Source organism: Nyctibius grandis, chromosome 4 (assembly GCF_013368605.1).
Source record: "Nyctibius grandis isolate bNycGra1 chromosome 4, bNycGra1.pri, whole genome shotgun sequence".
Classification (NCBI taxonomy): domain Eukaryota; kingdom Metazoa; phylum Chordata; class Aves; order Nyctibiiformes; family Nyctibiidae; genus Nyctibius; species Nyctibius grandis.
Window position 1 is genome coordinate 76,928,570 of NC_090661.1, and position 6,955 is coordinate 76,935,524.

Genomic DNA, 6,955 nt, shown 5'->3' on the forward strand with positions numbered 1-6,955 from the left:
TCAGCTTAATCCACTGCAAATCTGACCATATAGAGTCATCATATTTTAGCATTTCATGTTCAATAGTTTATGTTGGATAGTCTGAAGCTGTGTCCTAGGATATATAAGACAGGACAAATACACATGAAACAATATCGCATATTCTGTACCACCCAGCATCAATTCCGTATACATTTGTTTATTCACTATGTTTGTGATACGACAGTGCAAGTCCTTCCCAAGTAGCTCAAACTATGCTGAAACACACTGCAGCTGACAGTCTCATCTATACACCCATTTCTAAGTAGGCTTGGGCACTCAGCCATCTGTTTGCTAGCTCTTGTTATCCATCAAAATGCTTTCTTAAAGATAAATTAATTTTTGAATACTTAATTTAGTGACAACTTCTTGCTAAAATTAAACCATATTTAACTTCATTTTCACAATATTTCTCCATATCTTTTGCTCAAGATATTCTTAAAACTATCATACCTTGATTCTATTCCAAAAGTCATTAGGATTAAACCAAAAGCTGTTAACTGCCCTGTAAAACTGAGTAGATTTTAGCCCACTCTAAAACTTCTCTAATTGCTGCTGACTTTCTTGGCTGTGTCAGCAAAAAGAATCCAAGCAATAGATGTGTACAGGAACTGAATTACTTGCAGTAATTCAGGTAAGACAGATATATCACATGTTTAATAGAAATTTGTTTGTGTACTAGTACAGCTGCAAGTGAGTTACTGCAAATGAGCTCATCAGCCCAGCACTTCCCACCATCAGCTGTAAAATAAAATTTGTAAAACCAAAGAGATTGAAAACAGGAAAAAAAATAAACTGATCCCATCACTGACCTTAATGAATCTTCCAAAATACCTGTGGGAATGCTAACAATGTTGCTGTCATCGTTTCTGCTAAAGCAAACAGAAGGTTGACTAGTCAGACTGGCAATTTTGATCTGCTAATTGTGATGCCCTGAAGCTTATAAACCTAAAAATAAACTTCTTTTTTGTTGAGCTGGTTAAAAGAAATAGCAACCCACGTGCATTTACAAAAATACCATATCAAGAAGATTGACATCAGCAGACATGCAGATTTTTCTTCCCCTAGGCACCAAATTGCTGATATATGTACATGCTCCCTTCTTGGCATAATTGATTTTCACTTTCTGCAGGGTGGCACATTCTTGGAATAGCTGGTGTCGGCAGCAAGCATGAATATGCAAGTGAAGGACACACTAGCTAGGATAAGACCAGAACTCCTTTGTCTTGAACCCAGGCTTGAACCCAATTTAAAACAGAATATCAGTTGCTTTTAAATATTCAGCTTAAAAAAAAAAACCCTAAGTAAAATTAATAAAAAGAGTGCATATTACATTAGCATACCTCTGTTGTTCCACGTTATAGTCAAAATCAGACTGAATCACAAACATTTAAACCTGCTTTTTTATGCTTTTTCTGCCCTTTCTTGGAAAACGAGGCATGAGAAACAGTGAGCAGATTCCATCATCTCCAGAAAACACAAAACATGAATAAGAATGGAACAAATCTACAACTGTAGTAGAAGCAAGTGTTCAACTACAACCTGATGGCCTATATTGTCATTTATGCAATGCAGCTTCTTTAAGGAGAGCAGGATAAGCCAACTATCTTTTTCTGAGATCTTTCATTCACTCTCTGGCTAGCTCTCCTATGCATTTAAATGACCTGAGGTCCTCAAATCCCTGCAAGATGTTTCTCTTGCTACATCACTAACTCAAAGGAGTATCACCCCTTTTCATTTGTAGTGGTTTGGTCTTTTTTTTTTTTTTAACCAAAGCTGATTCATCCCCACAAATCAGTAGTATAATAAGGACATCCATGATATATTACACTGTTGTTTCCCAACTGGATGTACCTTAAATCTCAATTAGCAGCCAAGATAATTCCTAAAAACTACAGAATTCTAGCACCAGAGCATCTATGAAAATCAGGAACCAAACTGATAACTAGTGAACTTCTTCGGGCAGCTGTGCCAAAATAACCATTAAAATCTCAGTCACTAATTAACAGCCACACACCAGCATCACAGGCAATTTGTGTCAGATTATGTTAAATCTCCTATTTTGGCAGAGGCACAAAAAACTGGGGATTAGCATCACGTCCTCTCTAAATCCTGGGGAAGAGCTTTCCTTTCAATCCAAGGGGGAGCTACAGTACTGACCATCAGTGAAAAAATCAGTTTCACACTGCTCAGCAAAGAGTTATTCTCAATGGTGTCACAGGGCTGACCTTATGCCAATGAAAACATAGTTTGCTCCACAGATATGTAACTGAATTTTCACAACTAGTTTTCCCTTTCAGGTAGAACTGAAAACAGACATAGCGATGAACCACATCTTAAGCTGTTCTTGTGTTTTCAGCTTGGTTTAGCTCTGAAAATTGCTGGATATCTCAGGGGTAGAGCTGGTCAAGTCTTCCTCAGCAAAACATTTTAAAAATGAAAAATGCCATTTTCAAACCACAACGTTCATTGGCTCTGACAAAACTATTATGTGGAAAGATTCATTGTGTCCCAGGTCAGAGAGAGAGACAAAGCACGGTCAATAACAAGCACAGACTAATGGTTAGGGTGTTCAACCTCATGTCAAGTCTCAAGCTTAAAAAGCTTTGCTCAGTTCAGAACCACGATTTGAAACTCTTTTCTCCCACTCACATCTGCTGCCAAGTTATTAATGTGACATCAAGTTATTCTGCAGCACAAATCTCTGAAATTTAGAAATCTTCAAATTAATCCAAAAGTGGTTTGAGAACAGCTTTCAAATCTTAAAATTGTATGCAACAAGGTAATCTTGAACATCTGAGCAGCCTTACAAATAAGACTAAAAACCTAATGTTTCCAAAAGACATTCACCTAGGGCTTTGAAGCTCTACCTACATTCTACTCCTTAAATTATAAATTCTTACAGATGGTCCATACTAGCTTGCGCCCATGCAAAAGCCCCATCTGAGGCCACTGTTGTTATTGCTTGTGTGGTTTAATGGCACTTCCTGGACAAATTCCTTATTTCAGGACCAGATAAAATAGTTCAGTTTATAACCAAAGGCATCAATCAACAAAAACCATGAACATAATGTGTATTTTTAATTCACTATTCTTTTTCATGTTCCATATGACAATATTAGGCTACATGTCTTAAAGCCTTCCAAAATGCAAGAACCAGAATATACTGCTATAACTATACTTGTAAAGGTGATGGGCATACAAAACAGTTCCTGGAATCACACTGCTCTGTGGGTACAATGTACTACTGAAACAGAATATAATATGCAAATACAGTGACCCTTTATACCCTGGCCACTTGCAAGGCCCATAGATCTCTGGGTAACAGTTCAGACCCAGCCTCAGAGTAAGAAACAACGCTATGCACTAAACCCAGTTGTGCTTCAAAGAGCAAAGCGATGTGCTATATATCCATCCTACTGTGTACATAAAAGGGCGGGAATGGACAGATGAAGACTTGATCCCATTTTGTTATTTAAGTAACACTATGAAGAATGCCATACACAATTAAGTACACTTTCCATGCTGACTCCTCTGTTTTTGTCCCTCTTTGCTTCCTTCACTGCAGATGCTGAGGCTTTAAATCATGTTGACTATTCTGCTAAATGAAACCAAATGTTAATAACAACCAGATCTGTGTGGAAGGTGACCAACAGGTGATTTGAGTAGCTTGACAATGAAAGCTCCAAAGATAGTACTTCTAGGAGAATCCCTTTATGCTTGAGGTTATGGCCTCAGATCAGCATTAACGGCATTTGTAATTACTTGCTTTTCTTAAGTAGTTACATCTTAAACATATACACAGGCACATTTGAGTAAGTTGTTTCCAAAACGCTGTTTTCTAAGATCAGTGGAAAAGCCTCAAGTTTCTTCTTCCCTGACTCTCACATCTGACTTTATAGTCTTCACTTTCAAATCGATTTCTCCTTCACTTTCATCCCTTTTTCTTTGCTAATATTCCTTAATTTTACCAAGTTACTGACCAGCAACTTTCCACTTAAGAGATGTAACTGTACTAGGAAATTGTGTTCGAACACAGTAAAGCAAAAACTTAACTGTCCAAATACAAAAACATACAAAGTAAGTGCAACAGTGTGAAAACATCCTTATCAATATCTCAGAGATGAATACTGAGGCACAGTGGGATTAAAAAATTTGTCCAGTAAGTCTGTAGCACAAGCAGGAACAGAACCCAAAGACTGCAGATGCCAATCCAGTTCATTAATCAGAAAATAATAGAACATGTTATACTGATGTTAGCCAGTATAAGAGAGGCTGAAGCAACCTTCAAGGTTGAGACAGTCATGGCGTGACTGCCACTGACTCACTCTGCAGCAAGATACTCCTCTGACCAGCTGGATTGAACCCACAGCACTGTTGCTTCAAAAGCAAGCTACAGAACAAGCACAGGCTCTGCTGATTAAACTTGCTCTAGGGTACACCCACCAGTAACATGAGGCAATGCCTAGCAAAAACATCTTCAAAATGCAAGCAATTTGTTGAGGAACAGACCTTACATAACTACAAAAACAATTAGACCTTAGAGAGTTTCTGTATTGAGAGATTTCAGCATTCAGAATATAGATAGCTAAAGGTCATCATCCACACTTTACAGAAAGAGAAATAAAATGATAACGTGATTCATGTTACATGCTATACGAGCTGAATTTAGGTCTTCAGCTTCTCTGATTTATAAAAACTACCGTTCCAACAACATTGCAAGACTACAGAATACAGTGCCCTCAAAACTAAGCATCATATATGCTAGAAAAGGAAAAAAGTACATTTCCCTGAACTTGCATTCTCTAACACACACCCCAACCTTTATATACACATGCATAGGTATGTATATAAACAAGAAATATACACACATATACACACACCCCTTTACGTATACATACAAAAAAAATCTAAACAGAATCTGCTGGACTGCAGAATGGAGAAGTACGGAAAAACACTTTGATATGGTGCCAATAAGCACAACATAAGGAACTGTAGAGAACAGGATAAGTCTCAGCCATTTGTCTCTACATATATTCCTTTGGATTTTATCCAGCTATGGCAAGAATCGGCTCCCATGCAATCTGTACTCTGGAGAAGAAGTACGGTCCATCAGCTATTCCAAACCTTGGTAGAAACCCTAGGTGCTCTTCATGGTGCTTATCGTGCGGTGGTACAACAGGCCTTTGCTTATAGACCAGAGTACAGATACATGACTCTCGGAGAAGAGAGAGCATGCCTAGCTAGTATAGTTTTCCTCAATTCTATTAGAACGTTTCTAAATTTCTACATTTCTTAGTTCCAATGACAGGATAGATCTAATTCCTGATGTCAAAAAAACCCCAAAACCCAAACAAAAAGATCTGGGATTGTTTTTACAACAGATAGAATTTGTGACTAGAGCTCAATTAACTATTTGTGTTTTGCTAAGATTAATGGATGTATACGTCTACAAGTCTCAGCATATGTTTGAGTAAGGTGGGAAAACAGATTTGTACAGAATCAGAATGAGATCCGATACTTGTTTTTCATGTGTACTTATTCGCAGTCTGGCAGGTGTTGTTCCTAGCTGTAAATATTACATGAGTTATTAAAAGGTGTTCATAGCCTTCAGAAAGAAATATTATCATATCTATTATACAGTGTTAGCCTATGAATTCCTACCTCCTGCTTTCGATACCCTTTTATAAAGATCTTAAAGATGTTTGAGTAAGACTTGACAAAACTTGTCCCTCACTCTCCTCTAACATTACACACTAACATCCTAACGTGGTAGTGCAGCAGGTCGGCCCGCTGCATTCAAAGCTCATGCCGCCTGGGACTTCCTTGGTGTCCAAGGCAGGCAGCACGCTGTAACTGAGGAAAGCCTCAGAGTAAACAGGTATCAGATCTGCTACGACATCTGCATGCTCTAAAGGTTGCAGAGTACAGCTAAGATACAGGAGTGAGACTGAGACTAAGAGCAAAGCAGACTTGGCAGCGAGGAAAAGGACTGACTTTTCAAGTTGTCTTTTAAGAGAAAAAGCTCATTTTAAATAAGGAAAATAAACTCTATATCAGACCTGTTAAGATCTGGAAATCAAAAAGGAATTAAGTAGGCAAGCAGTAAAGATGATGAGGAGCTACAAATCTTTTTAAAATTATTGCATGTTTAGGATGGATGACAGCGCTTGTCCTCAAATAGTGAGCAAACGTGAATATATTCCTTATCCTCTTGAGTATGCACATGTTCTCAAATTCATTTGCCCTGTCCACCTACCTAGGCTGGCATGCGTACTTCTAAAAAGGCTTTTCCCACATTAATCACCATGGAAACCAGTGAGGCTTTCTGCTACATATTCAAACAGAGCCATTAAATAAATAAGTTTAGTAATAAAAATAAAATTAATGAATGCCTGGAGACAACAGGGCACATACTAAAACATCTCAATTCAAATAAAATAAGAAGCAGGATGAGAAAAATATGTTTATGTAGGGGTAGGCTGCAAAGATGGCAGCCCTCAGTTGCTGCTGGGTACAGATGAGGGAGTTTGTGGGGCGGCTGGATGTACCCATTGAGCATTTCCATGGGAGATGAGATTGGAGATATGCACCCAAGCCTTCGTGTGATAAACAGGGGCTGGCCCAGTGCCAGCCCTGCAGTCTACGACCAGCCCAGAACTATCAGATGACTGGCTCGGGCAATTTGAAAAGAGAAACAACTCTAGCATAAAGAATAAAAACAATTATTAGCAGGGAGGGCTGGGCGGCATCCCTCAGCGCTGCAGTAATTACGTCGGGTGCCACCATGCGTGCCGGTGTAAACAGCTTAACAGGGAGAATCACGTCCCAAGTCTGTTGGGCCACGTCTCCCGTGACGCCTCGCAGTGTGAGGAGCATGGCCCTCGTGAGCTGCTCGGAGCAGGGCTCGCCGGCTGCCGGCTTCACACAGGGCTTC